The following is a 15,163-nucleotide window of genomic DNA, read 5'->3' as shown; positions in this document are numbered from 1 at the left end:
ATAATCGCCATTCTAATTGGGGTGAGATGGAATCTTAGGGTGGTTTTGATTTGCATTTCTCTTATTACTAGAGATGTTGAACATTTTTCCATATGTTTGTTGATTGCATGTAGATCTTCTTCTGTGAAGTGTCTATTCATTTCCTTAGCCCATTTGTTGACTGGACTATTTGAATTCTTGGAGTAGAGTTTTTTGAGTTCTTTATAGATTCTGGAGATTAGTGCTCTATCTGAAGTATGAGTGGCAAAGATATTCTCCCACTCTGTAGGCTCTTTCTTCGCATTGCTGATAGTTTCCTTTGCTGAGAGAAAGCTTTTTAGTTTGAATCTATCCCAGTGGTTGATTCTAGCTTTTATTTCTTGTGCTATGGGAGTCCTGTTAAGGAAGTCTGGTCCTAGACCAACAAGGTGAAGATTTGGACCTACTTTTTCTTCTATGATCTGCAGGGTCTCTGGTCTGATTCCGAGGTCCTTAATCCATTTTGAGTTTAGTTTCGTGCATGGTGAGAGATATGGGTTTAGTTTCATTCTGTTGCATATGGATTTCCAATTCTCCCAGCACCATTTGTTGAAGAGGCTACCTTTTCTCCATTGCATATTTTTGGCCCCTTTGTCTAGTATGAGAAAATTGTATTTATTTGGGTTTGTGTCCATGTCCTCTATTCTGTACCATTGATCTACCTTTCTATTTTGGTACCAATACCATGCTGTTTTTGTTACTATTGCTTTGTAGTAGAGTTGAAGATCTGGTATTGCAATACCCCCTGTTTCACTCTTCCTGCTAAGGATTGCTTTAGCTATTCTGGGTTTCTTATTCTTCCAGATGAATTTCATAATTGCTTGCTCTATTTCTGTAAGGTACGTCATTGGGATTTTAATTGGAATTGCATTGAATTTGTATAGCACTTTAGGTAGTATGGCCATTTTGACAATATTAATTCTTCCTATCCAAGAACATGGAAGATCTTTCCATCTTCTAAGGTGTTCTTTAATTTCTTTCTTTAGTGTTGTATAGTTCTCATTGTAGAGGTCTTTCACCTCTTTTGTGAGATTGATTCCCAAGTATTTTATTTTTTTCGAGGCTATTGTGAATGGGGTCGTTTTCCTAATTTCTCTTTCTGTAGATTCATCACTTATGTATAAAAATGCGTTGGATTTATGGGCATTGATCTTGTAACCTGCTACTTTACTGAATTCACTTATGAGTTCTAAGAGTTTTCTGGCGGAATTTCCAGGTTCCTCTAAATATATAATCATGTCATCAGCGAACAGGGATAGTTTGAGTTCTTCTTTTCCAATTCGTATCCCTTTAATTTCTTTGGTTAGTCTAATTGCTCTGGCCAGAGTCTCAAGACGATGTTGAATAGAAGTGGTGAAAGAGGGCATCCCTGCCTTGTTCCAGTTTTTAGGGGGAATGCTTTCAGTTTTTCACCATTTACAATGATATTAGCCATGGGCTTAGCATAAATGGCCTTTACAATGTTAAGGAATGTTCCCACTATCCCTATTTTTTCTAGTGTTTTGAGCATGAAGGGGTGCTGTATTTTATCAAATGCTTTTTCTGCATCTATTGAAATAATCATGTGATTCTTGACTTTAAGTCTATTAATATGGTGAATTACGTTTATTGATTTCCTGATGTTGAACCAACCTTGCATCCCTGGGATGAAACCCACTTGATCATGGTGCACTATCTTTTTAATATGTTTTTGTATGCGATTTGCTAAAATTTTGTTGAGAATTTTTGCGTCGATGTTCATTAAGGATATTGGTCTGAAATTTTCTTTCCTTGATGAGTCTCTGTCTGGTTTAGGTATCAGTGTGATATTGGCTTCATAGAATGAGTTTGGGAGGGTTCCCTCCTCTTCTATTTTATGGAATACTTTGAGAAGTATTGGAATGAGCTCTTCCTTAAAGGTTTTGTAGAACTCGGCTGAGAACACATCTGGTCCCGGACTTTTCTTTCTTGGTAGGCTTTTGGTGACTTCTTCTATTTCAGTACTTGAAATTGGTCTATTTAAATTGTTTATGTCCTCCTCATTCAGTTTAGGCAATTCATATGTCTCTAGAAACCTGTTGATGTCTTCGAAATTTTCTATTTTGTTGGAGTATAGATTTTCAAAATAGCTTCTAATTATGTTTTGTATTTCCATCCTGTCTGTTGTGATATTTCCTTGTTCATTCCGAATTTTAGTGATTTGGGTTTTCTCTCGTCTTCTCTTTGTTAGTGTGGCTAAAGGTTTATCAATTTTGTTTATTTTTTTGAAGAACCAACTATTTATTTTGTCAATTTTTTGTATTGTTTCTTTTGTTTCAATTTCATTGATTTCAGCTCTGAGTTTAACTATTACCTGTCTTCTACTACTTTTGGTGCTGTTCTGTTCTTCTTTTTCTAGGGCTTTGAGCTGTAGTGTTAGGTTGTTTATTTGTTGAGTTTTACTTCTTTTATTAAATGCGCTCCATGAAATAAATTTCCCTCTAAGTACTGCTTTCATAGTGTCCCAGAGATTTTGATATGATGTTTCTTTGTTCTCATTTACCTCTAAGAATTTTTTAATTTCCTTCCTAATATCTTCCGTTATCCATTCATCATATAATAGCATATTGTTTAATCTCCAGAAGTTGGAATAGTTTCTGTGTTTTACTCTTTCATTTATTTCTAACTTCAATCCATTATGATCTGATAGAATACATGCTAGTGTCTCTATCTTCTTGTATTTGCTAACATTAGCTTTGTGGCATAATATATGGTCTATTTTAGAGAAGGATCCATGTGCTGCTGAGAAGAAAGTGTATTCACTCTTGGTTGGATGGTATATTCTATAAATGTCCGTTAAGTCTAAATTATTGATTGTGTTATTGAGATCTATGGTTTCTTTGTTCAATTTTTGTCTGGAAGATCTGTCCAGTGGTGAGAGCGGCGTGTTACAATCACCTAGTATTATTGTGTTGTGGTCTATTTGGTTTCTGAAATTGAGAAGGATTTGTTTGACATACATAGATGAGCCACTGTTTGGGGCATAGATGTTTATGATTGTTATATCTTGCTGATTTATGCTTCCCTTAAGCAGTATGAAATGACCTTCTTTATCCCTTCTGACTAACTTTGGCTTGAAGTCCACATTATCAGAAATGAGGATGGATACTCCAGCTTTTTTGCTGAGTCCATGTGCATGGTATGTTTTTCCCCATCCTTTCACCTTTAATCTATGGGTATCTTTTTCTATGAGGTGAGTCTCTTGCAGGCAACATATTGTTGGATCTTTCTTTTTAATCCAGTCTGCCAGTCTATGTCTTTTGATTGATGAATTCAGGCCATTAACATTCAGGGTTATTATAGAGAAATGATTTGGTTTCCCGGTCATTTGGTTCATTTTTAAAATTTTGTTTATTTATTTGTTTGACACAACTTGTTTCCCCCTTTATTTGACAATTCCTTTAGGATAATTCCTCCCTTTGCTGATTTGCTTCTTTGTTTTTCATCTCTTCCTTATGGAATATTTTGCTGAGAATGTTCTGTAATGCTGGCTTTCTTTTTGTAAATTCTTTTAGCTTTTGTTTATCATGGAAGGATTTTATTTCATCGTCACTTTTGAAGGTAAGTTTTGCTGGGTATAAGATTCTTGGTTGGCATCCATTTTCTTTCAGGGCTTGAAAAATGTTGTTCCAGGACCTTCTAGCTTTTAGGGTCTGGATTGAAACATCTGCTGATATGCGTATTGGTTTCCCCCTGAATGTAATTTGGTTCTTTTCTCTCACAGCCTTTAAAATTCTGTCTTTATTTTGTATGTTAGGTATTTTCATTATAATGTGCCTTGGTGTGGGTGTGTTGTAATTTTGTGTATTTGGAGTCCTATAAGCCTCTTGAACTTGATTTTCCATTTCATTCTTCAGATTTGGGAAATTTTCTGATATTATTTCATTGAATAGGTTGTTCATTCCTTTGGCTTGTTTCTCTAGACCTTCCTCAATCCCAATAATTCTTAAATTTGGCCTTTTCATGATATTCCATAGTTCTTGTAGATTCTGTTCATGATTTCTTACCATCTTCTCTGTTTGTTCAACTTTGTTTTCAAGGTTAAATATTTTGTCTTCAATGTCTGAGGTTCTGTCTTCCAGGTGTTCTATCCTATTGGATATGCTTTCTATGGAGTTCTTAATTTGGTTTATTCTTTCCTTCATGTCAAGGATTTCTGTTTGGTTTTTTTTCAATATCTCTAACTCTTTATTGAAATGATCTTTTGCTTCCTGTATTTGCTCTTTTAACTGTCGATTGGTGCGATCATTCAATGCTTGCATTTGCTCTTTCATCTGATCGTTTGCTTCTCTGATCATTTTAATTATGTACATTCTGTACTCCTTTTCTGTCATTTCTTCTGCCATGCTGTCATTGGGTTTTATTGATGTAACATCTAGATTTGTTTGCATCATTTTCTTTCCTTGTTTTCTCATATTGTTCAGGTATCAGTGGACCGCTGAGATATTGCAGATTTCCTCTGTTGATTTACAATGTCCCTGAAGATTTCTATATATATCCCCTCTTAGCCTTCAGTAGGCTGAAGTCTTGGAGGAAGTTGATAATGCGGTGCTCCACAAGGAAGCTGCCTCTCTAGGAGTGGTGGCCTTCAGGTGGGGTATATTCCCTGCTAGTGGTCAGAGGTGCCTCCACTTGTTGACCAATGGTCATCCAAAGGGGACCTAGGCTGTGGGCTGAGGCAAGGCCTGTTTGGGCCTGTGTCTCTGGTTTTACCGTCCTTGTGGGGAAACCTCACCAGGCAGGGAAGACTCACCCAGTGGGGAGGTCTCGCTGGTCAGTTTCCTCCTAGAGGTTCCCCTCAATTTACAGCTACCGCCTGGGCTGGGCTGCCTTCCTCTGCAAAGTTTCCAGGGGCCCGGCCCTACCTCCTGGGCCTGGGAGCCTCACCCTTCGCAGATGAATCTCCTTAGGCTGCCCCTCCTCAGAGAATTTGCCCACAGGCCTGGAACCTTCGCTCCGCCCTAAGCCTGTCTCTGTGCGGCTCTTCCACCCTGAAGCCTCCTAGATCCTGGGACCCTGCTCTGCACCTAATCGCCTGGCTGCGTGGCCCCTCCTCTGAGCAGCCACCTGTGGCCCCGAACAATCGCTCTGAGTCCCAGAGACCCGCCACAGGCCTCTTCCTCCAGACAGTCGCCCAGTTTGCCGGTGCGGTCACTATGAGTCCAAGAAACTCACTTCGTGCCTCCTCCTCCCACCAACCACCCGTAGCCCGGGGCAATCAATCACTCCGAGTCGACGTGACCCTCCCCGTTCCTCCTCCTTCTCCAGATAACCCCCCGGGTGTTCAGGAGCAGTCCCTCTGAGCGGCTCTGAATCCACGTGACCCGCTGCACGGGTCCTCTGGGCACCGCCCGGAGCTCAGGTGCGGCCACTCAAGACCAAGCGTCCCACCACGCTTCTCCTCCAGGCAGCCCCCCTGTGTTCAGGAGCTGTCACTTTAAGACCAAACAACTCACCACTCGCCTTCTCCTCTGAGCCGCCGCCTGGAGCGCTAATGCAGTCACTGCGAGTCCAAAGGACCCGCCGCGCTCCTCCTCCTCCTTCTCCTACTCCTCTGGGCAGGCCCCGGGGTTCAGAAGTGGTCAGAGTCCAAACAGCTCGCCACGCAGCCCCTTCTCTGGCAACCGCCTGTAGCTCTGGTGTAGTCACCCGAATCCAAGCGGCCGCGCTCCTCTTCCTCCTCCTCGTCCTCAGGGCAGGCCCCGGTGTTCAGAAGCGTTGTTCTGATTCCAAACAGCTCGCCGCGCAGCTTCTCCTCTGGCAACCGCCTGTAGCTCTGGTGCAGTCTCTCCGAATCCAAGTGGCCACGCTCCTCTCCTCCTCCTCAGGGCAGGCCCCGGTGTCCTGAGTCCACACAGTTCTCCTCGCCACTCTTCCCCTGGGCAGCCGCCGGAGCCCCAGTGGCTGCTCCGAGTCCCAGCGCTGTGCCGAGCGGCCTCCTTTATGGCGCTCCCAGCTGTCAGAGTTCACTGCTCCAGCGGGGGGAGGGGCGTCTCGCCGGCAGTTCTTCTTCACAAAGTTTTCTGCGTTCCGGGACCCCCGTCCCATCCGGGATGCCCCCCCAGGGGGTGAGAGTCACCCAGCTGCTTTGAGTTGGTCCCAAGCGTCTCAATATCTCCTCTTTTGAATCCTGAGTCCTGGAGCAACATGAAATGCAGCCACCCTCTAGGCCGCCATCTTGAAAACCTCACAGTAAGAATTTTTAGACTATTTTAAGCTGTTGTAGTATGTGTTAAGAAATTTCCCATCTAAGAAAATCCCAGGACCCAAACAATTCACTGTAGAATACTATTAAATATATAAGCAGTTAGAGCAAGCCTTCCCCAACTTAAAAAAAAAAAATGAAGACACAGTAACTCCTCAAATTTTTTCTATAAAGCTAGTAGAACCATGACTCTCAAATGAGACAAGGACACAGCAAATAATAGTCAAATAACCTTGATGAACATAGATGTAAAAACACTCAACAAAATATTAGCAAACCAAATTCAATGTACATCAAAAATTTTATACACCATGATCCAGTGAGGTTTATCTCAGGGTTGCAAGGGTAGTTCAACACATAATATCAGTAACATGATACATGACATTCCCAGAAAAGACAAAAATAATCCGATGAATGGATGCAGAAAGATTATTTGATGAAATTCAGCATCCCTTCATAGCGAAAACTCTTAAGAAATTAGGTAAAGAAGGAAATTCCCCAACATAATAAAGGCTACAAATGACAAAGCCAAAGCTAACATCATAGTGAATGAAGTTTCACTAAGATCTGGAACAGGAAAATTATGCCCCACTCTTTTTTCTTAATTTTTAAATTTGTTCTAAATTGTTTTACATGTCAGTAGAATGCATTCATGCATTATGAATGATATGTATGATAGATCATACATAAATAAAGTATAATCTCTCATTTTTCTGATTATACATATTGCAGGATCACATGATCATGCAGCCATACTTGTACATGAGGCAGTAATGTACGTTTCACTCTACTGTAATTCCTACACCCCTACCCCTTCCCATCCCTTCACTCCCCTCTCCTTAAATATAAATTAATCTATTCTTTCCTATCTCTCCCTTATTGTGAATTAGCATCTGCATATCAGGGAAATCATTTAACCTTTGTGTTTTTGGGTTTGATTTGTTTTGCCTAGCATGATATACTCCAACTTCATCCATTTATCAGAAAATGCCAGAATTTCATTCTTCTTTAAAGCTGGGTAATATTCCACCATATAGATATACCACATTTTCTTCATCCATTCATCTGTTGAATGGCAGGATACCCACTCTTACCACTGTTATTCATAGTACTGAAAGTTTCACCCAGAGCAAGTAGATAAGAAAAATAAGGACATTCAAATTGGAAAAGAGGAAGTCAAATTGTCCACTGCAGATGGCGTGATGTTGAAAGTTTATTCTTAGTTGACACAAAATTATGCACGTGTATGGGATATGGTGATAGTTTTAAATGTTTGTACCATGTGAAATGAGCAAATATATGCATTTCCATGTCCTTTGTTGTGTAGAATCCAAATGCCTATTGAACACCTGTTCAAGTAAGGTAATTCCTACTCTGGTGGCATTTCTATTCTGTTATTGACTAAATATTTCTGGCTCTTCCAAAATTTATGTGTTGAGATCCCTAACTCTCAATGGACCCAACTAGACAGATCATTTAACCCTTCAAAATCCCATGGGTATGAATGTAAAATGAGGATTCTAATAGTGTAGACCCCCAAACAGACTTCTTTTAAAAATGTGTAATAAAAGATTCTGAAAATGTGCTAATCTCAGGAAAGTATGCATAAAAGGAAATAAATATATGTCTTTGAATTATCAAACATTTTATAAATAAAGAGTAAATGACAGCTTTTCCCTACAGTTATTATATTTTTCATTGTCTTGGGAAAAGTGTCACAAAGCCAAGGGTTTTATTAGTCGTGGTTTTATATCAAGGGCTCAAAATTCACCCTCTTGTTGAAGAGGGGAATAGTCAATACTCTATAGATATCAGGAATGTGTCACCAATGCAATCAGAATTTGGGGGCTCATGGGACAAATGGTCTTCCTCCTTAAGCTTTGGAGACATTTTAGATTGGGGCTGGGATCAGGTGTTAGGAAGTTATCTCTCTGGAAGGCAGAAGATTTCATGGAGAAGGAGAAATAAAGACCAATTCCCCAGACATTTAACCTGAGTCTTGGGAACAGAGAATTGGCAAAAATTTACATTTGGTGGAGAGCAACATCCTACAGGGAAATAATGTGCTTGGGGTTGGAATAGCAAGAGGGAAATGTGCCTAATCAGTGAACACACTAGCTTTAAGTATCCTCCCTCCCATTCCTCAGCCCTGCAGCCATGGCCTGGAGGGGATGTGGTTGTCTCCTCTGGAGTCCTGCATCTGCTGGGGATGGTTGCTTGACTCCTTCCTGCTGTCTTGTCTGTAAACAGCTTCTGTCTCCCTCATCAAACATCTCAAGAGGAATCTGGTTCCATGAGGAGACCTTCCATTCAGTTCACATCCAGGTGAGTCAGAGAGTTCAGTAGGTGCTGCAGAAAAGCATCTGAGATGCTGGAGACCAAGAATGTGTACCTAAGGTCACCTGAGAGTTAATCAAGCCCTGCCCAGGGCTGAGAATTTGCTGGGGCTGTTTGCTGAGAAATCAATGTTGAACTCAGCAGTACCAGGTCCTTGTTGGTAATGTAGTGATGAAAAAGACAACCCCATCAGGAGAGGGAGCGGAGGCTCAGTGTGGTTTGTGTGTAAGTGGAGCATATGTCCCAGGACCTTTGCAAACACTTGTGTGGAAAAGAGAGGTGTGTCATCTGTGGAGGGACACAGAGCAAAGTGAGGCACTTCTTATTTCTGAGATGGAGCAGCAATTGGATGAGCTTATTATCAAATGCCCATTTTCTATGGTTGTCAGCATTTCTGTGGAATTTCCCAGTTTATTCTTTCTCTATTGACTTTGGGACTAATATTTTTGGTGATAAGAAGTCTTACATCATATTCAGTAAAATATGATTACTGAATTTCCTGTCTTATTTACTTCTGAATTTCCTGTCTTATTTAAGGAAGTTTTGTCCATCCATGAACTTATGTGACACGTTTTTGAAGCTCCTCTGGTGTATTACTTACTTTCATATCGAGATTGTATTAGTCAGGGTTCTTAGAGAAACAGAGTCAACAGGAAGTATGATTATAGAAGGGATTTACTAGATTGACTTACAGGACCAGAAGCTGGACAGTGAACAATTGCCACTTCTAGCTGCTGAGCTGGAAGGTTCAGCAGCTTCACAGTCCAAGAAGCAGAAGCCCCAGAACAAGAAAGATCAACAGTGCTACCCTAGTCCAAGACTAAGGCTTCTGGAAACTACCAGGGTAATCACTGGAAGAGTCCACTTTGGAATAGTGAACAAGCAAGAGTCTGATATCCTCAGAAGATTGAAGTAGTGATCCAAGAACCCATTCAAGAAGAGCTGAGCTTGCATCTGCATCTGCTTTCTTGTTCTTCCAGCTTTCATTCCATCCTATCGGGTGGTGCTGCCCATGCTTAGCGAGGGGCTCCACTTCAGTTCCTATCCCACTTTCCAGCCATTCCTAGACACACCCTCATTAACACAACCAGAAGCCTCTTGATCATTGGCATCTCTTAATCCAATCAAGTTGACTATTCAAATTAACCATTACAAAGGTCTTTAACTCCTCTGATATATGAGGAAGGGGACGACCTTCACTTACTCTGCACAGATAGCTACTTAGCCAGCTTTTATTCACCTATTCAAGGTTGTTTAAGTGAATGGAAATTGACCTTTGTCATATTGTCAGCACACCTGAGGCAGAATTCCTGAGTCATTCAATGAACACTGAGCACCTGCTGTGTGCCAAGGCACTTGAGGAGCAGTCTGCATTACATTCTTTCATTGTAGGTCTTTGGCAAATTGATCATTAACCTATTAGTATTAAATATATTCTTTCTCATTATAGTTGATGCTCCATTCATTAAAAACTACAGTTGTTTCCACTCAGCTCAACCTGGTTCTTTTCCCTGCTGTTCTTTCTATGTCACACTTTCTCCTGTTCTTTAAGTTTGATCTAGACCATGCACACATATTCGCACACTCATGAAAACAGGGAGAATGGAGCAAGTGGAGTCTGCTGGTGTGGACCTCGCCTCATCGTGTTGCATTAACTGTGATAAGTGTGCATGTGATGCGATGCCCTCAGGGATGCACCCACTGCACACAGGATTTTATTCAGTGTATAATGTTAGATTGTCATGGTGGGTGCAGGGTTTTATAAAATGTGGTCTTGCTTCATTTTATTATCAGGGATTGAACCCAGAGATCTCAGCCACTAAGCCACACTCCCAGTCCCTTTATTTTTATTATTTTTTTTTAAATTTGAGGTAGGGCCTCACTTTGTTGCTGAGCCTGGATTTGAACTTGTGATCCTCCTGCTTCGTTCTCCTGAGTCACTGGAATTGCAGGCATGAGTCACTGGGCCTGGCAGGTCTTAGGAGCCCTTTGATTGTTGAATGAAGGCTACAATCAGGAAAAAGTGTGCTCATTGGATTTGCCAAAACATCCCAAAGTGGAAGACTGGAAAAAATGCAGAAAATATACCACATGAGAACACTGAGAGTGGGGTCTGTCTCATCTGCTACTGTGCACACAAACCCAGTGGAGCTTTTCTTTCTGAGTCTGAACTATTTCTCAGCAGGACAGATAGAAGTTGCTTTGCCCTGTGGAATCTAGAAGTGTTGATTTCCTGGAAGCAGGGAGTAGAAGAGTGGTCACCAAGCCTGGGAAGTGATGGGGGACACTTAAGGGTAAACGTGGGTCACCAGGTCCCAGGTCCATTCATGGAAGTAGTGTTGGTGTTTAGTCACACAGTAGAGTGAATCTTGTCAACCACATGTGTCCTATTTTAAACTACCCATAGGGGCGTGTTTTCAAGACTCTCAACACGATGAACTTGTAGATGTTTGAGGTGGTGGATATGCTGATTACCCCAGCTGGGGCATTAGACATTGTTTACATGTAATGAAACTTCCCACCTCCCCCCAGTAATGACCTACAATTACTGTGTTGAACCATTACTCTGTTGATTAAAGATTAACATTAACCGCAATTTATTTCATCACTACTGAATGGCACAGAAATATCTTTTTATATTCCTTGTAATAATGAACAATTTTTTTCATTCTTTGTGTATTTATCTTTATGGATTCTCATTTTCTTCTTCCCTTTTCTCTCATTTTTTCCCTCATGGATGATCATTGTGTAGGATCTTGGCATAAAAAAGATCTGATTACTTTTGTTTTTTGAGAATTTTTTAATTTTAAATTCTGTGTGCTTGTCCTCAGGGAGATGTGATTGAAATTAAAATGCCACCAGAAACTAAGAAGGTTCCCAGGCCCAAGGCAGGCAACTCAGAGCCTGTGTCCACCACCCTGTGCTGTGTTGGACTCATGGATGCTGTCCCGGACCTGCTCATGTGGGCTCCAAGTAGGCACAGTAAGGGCTGTTAGATTGTTTTATGTGGTTTTTCTGTTGCACTCTTAGCAAATCAATGCAGGTGATGGTTCCTGCTGCACTAAATAAATTCTTCCATTCTTCACACCCTCCTTGTGGTAATCCAAAGCATACGATTAATAAACTTTCAATGTTTAAGGAAGTGTGAAATGCCTCCAATGTTTTACACTCTTCTGTTGTCTACAGGGAAACTGTACCACCCCACCCAACACTTGGGTCTGGACAGTGCCTCCCATGGTAGGAGCCTGTGTCCCTTCTGTGTCCCTTTTGAGTTAGACAAAGGGTGATCAGTGTATGGAATCAAATTTATTGCCTGGAGAGATTCATGAAGAATCAGAAAACCATTCTTCTGAGTGTGTCTGGGAGGAATCAACCTGGGAATGTGCCCACAGAGGCAGCACTTATGTGAGAGGTGACCATTCTCCTAACAAGGGGAGAAAGGAGAAGCAGTAGAATCTCAGGAGCCTCTTGCAACTTCTTCTTAATCATTGAGCACATCACACGGGCACACATTCTAGTCAGGGTTGTCCAGAGAAAAAGAAGATACAGAAAACAGAGGGATGCACAGGATGAGAGCTAGAGATGCAGATACTGATATAACACTGACCCACAAAGTGAAAAAGGCTTAGTATGTCCAAAATAACTGTCTGCAGGCTGGAGGCCAGAAAAGCCAGTTTTGTGACTCTGTCCAGGAAGGCGGAAGCTGCAGAGCCTTGGAGGTCAGCTGTGCAGGCCCCCTGGTCCAAAGGACAGGCTAGCAAGACCCCAGAGGGCTGATGGTGCTGGTCCCACAGTCCAAAGACAGAAAAAGCAGTCTGACAGGGAGGGTAGCAACAGGAGAGAATGTGCCCTGCTCCAGAAGGAAGACCCAGCCAGAGGCTTCCCCTCCTCCACCTGTCCTACCCAACCAGCCCCCAGCAACTGGAGGAGCCCCACCACACACATTCAGGGAGGGTCATCTCACCCACTCCCTGGCCCCCACACAGCTCTTCTCCGGAAACTGCCTCCCAGACACACTCAGAAGTAATGGTTTACTGATTCTTCATGAATCTCTCCAGGCAATAAATTTGATCCCCCACATTGATCACCCTTTGTGAGCATCACTTTATTTCTATCAACCGCAGGTGCTTAGTTGAACACACTTCACAGAGCAAGCCTTGAATGAGGTGCAGGGGAAAAGGGAGGTGTGTACAGTGATGGAACTGGAACCCACATAGTAGTGCCCCAGTCTGACCCAAGCCTTGAACGTGCTGTGCAGTGAAGGACTCCTCCACAGTCAGGTTGAAATGCGACTGCCGTCACTGTGACACTCCTGAGAGGTGGTGCTTGGAATGGGGTTCATGGACCCATGCCATTACCCTGGGAGTGAGTCCTGCATCCCATCGGAAGTCCCTTCTGATGCGGAGGCCAAGGAGACCTGTCATTTCCAAGTTGTCTTTCTGTACGGACTTCACTTGGGGATATGTATTTGCCAATCAGTCTCTTTGGGCAGAATGTGGTGCAGACTGGGCACCAAGCTGAGTAAGAAAACAGACCTCTGACCAGGAGAAGAAAAGCCGACACTCAGTCTTGAAGACACTGGCCTGTCAGAATGCACGTCAGCAGGAAGAGCCATGAGATGCTGATGCCCGGAGGCAGGAGGGACCACTGTGCACAGCTGTGGGTCCAGGGTTTCAGAGCTTGGTTGTCAAGTGTGGTTTCTTCACAGAACGAGTTCAACACATGACTGCATTCTTTAGTAACAATAATAAAAAGTAACAACGTGATTTATGTCATCCAAGGAGAATGTTCTTAAGAACCTTTCACCCACAAATGAAAAAGATATCTCAGTGGTGCCACGAGATAAATGGGAGTTTCCAATGTTTTCGATCCAAGATTGAAAGCACCTTTGAGGTATGCAAAGGATAGAGGGGAACACTCTTCACATGACAGAGAGGGCATAACACTGAACAAGGTGAGTTACGTAACAATTTTTTTCCCCTTTGGTACTGGGGATTGAACCCAGAGAAGCTCAACCACTGAGCCACATCTCCAGCCCTTTTTATATTTCCTTTAGAGACAGGGTCTCACAAAGCTGCTCAGAGCCTTGCTAAGTTGCTGAGGCTGTCTTTGAACTTGGGATCCTCCTGCCTCAGCCTCTTGAAATGCTGGAATTACAGATGTGCACCACTGTGCCTGGCTCATTACATGACTTTTAAGAGAAGTTGAAAAAGATATAGAAACTCTGGTGATCAGATCACCATCTGATCAAAATAGTGTAATTTCCTCCTGTGAGGTTTTGAAACAAGTGATCCACCTCACTGTTTAGACTCAGGAGAATGAAGGCTTTCACAGTTTCCCTCCGGAGAGTCTCCTCAGAGCACTCTTGATGTCCTTATTCCTCAGACTGTAGATGAAGGGGTTCAGCATGGGGGTGACCACAGTGTACATCACATCACTAAGGCCGTTGAAGTTGAATGTGAATTTTGGGTCACAGCGGAACTAAGGTACACTCCTGGGAGAGTGCAATAAAATAAGGAGACCACAGAGAGGAGAGAAGCACAGGTGGAGAAGGCTTTGTACCTGCCCTGAGCTGATGAGATTGCACGGATGGAAGACACTATCTTGGAGTAGGAGTAAAGGATGCTGGTGAGGAGACACCAGCCAGTAAGACGGCAGGAACATACATCACCATCTCATTGAAAAAGGTTAGAGCAGGGAAGGTGGAACAGTTGAATAAGTTCACAGGAATAGTGGAGTATTTCCAGGTCTGTGCAAAAGGAGAGCTGCAACACCATTAAGCTATGTAATAAGGAATTCAGCTCACTCATGATCCAGGATGCCAGCACCCACAGTCCACAGAACCTAGGGTTCATGATGACCCTGTAGTGCAGGGATGACAGATGGCCTCAAAGTGGTCATAGGTAATCACAACTGGGAAGAAGTGGTCCAACCCATCAACTAATGCAAAAGAAAACAAAACAAAACTGAATGTGTATGATGCAGCCTGCATAGGTAATGGCCTTGCTCTGTGGCTGGATGTTCACCAGCATCTTTGGGACGGTGGTGGTGGTGAAGCAGATGTCCACAAAGGACAGGTTGGAGAGGAAGAAGTACATGGGTGTGTGCAGGTGGGAGTCTGAGATGGTGGCCAGGATGATGAGCAGGTTCCCCAGTACGGTGACCAGGTACATGGAGAGGAAAAGCCCAAAGATGAGGGGCTGCAGTTCTGGGTCCTCTGAAAATCCCAGAAGAGGAGACTTTGTAATTTGTGTATCATTTTCTGAAATTTGCATGTCATTTTGTGGTTTCATGTGTTGTGGAGAGAACACAAACATGACTAATATTTGTATTCAGTTCCCTTTAAGATGTCCCTGGTGCCATCTGTGATTAGGATTTTTGAGATTGGCTTATCTCACTGAACATGATATTCTCCAATTTCATCCATTTGCCTGCAAATGCCGTGATTTCATTATTCTTTATAGCATATATATATATATATATATATATATATATATCACAGTTTTGTTATCCATTCATCAATTGAAGGGCATCTAGGTTGGTTCCACAGTCTGGCTATTGTGAATTGAGCAGTTATGAACATTG

The 15,163-nt window shown here is 42.4% G+C and overlaps 1 pseudogene across 1 annotated transcript; it reads right to left on the bottom strand.

Annotated features, from left to right (window-relative positions):
* Positions 1–13,902: 13,902 nt before the first annotated feature.
* On the bottom strand, positions 13,903–14,895 carry LOC306652806 (olfactory receptor 7A17-like; annotated as a pseudogene). The gene has a single exon. The product of its transcript is annotated as an olfactory receptor 7A17-like (transcript).
* Positions 14,896–15,163: the final 268 nt, after the last annotated feature.

The sequence above is a fragment of the Sciurus vulgaris genome (assembly GCF_902686455.1).
Source record: "Sciurus vulgaris genome assembly, contig: HiC_scaffold_607_arrow_ctg1, whole genome shotgun sequence".
NCBI lineage: Eukaryota > Metazoa > Chordata > Mammalia > Rodentia > Sciuridae > Sciurus > Sciurus vulgaris.
The sequence above is the reverse complement of the archived record's forward strand: the minus strand, read 5'-3'. Positions and strand labels throughout refer to the sequence as shown.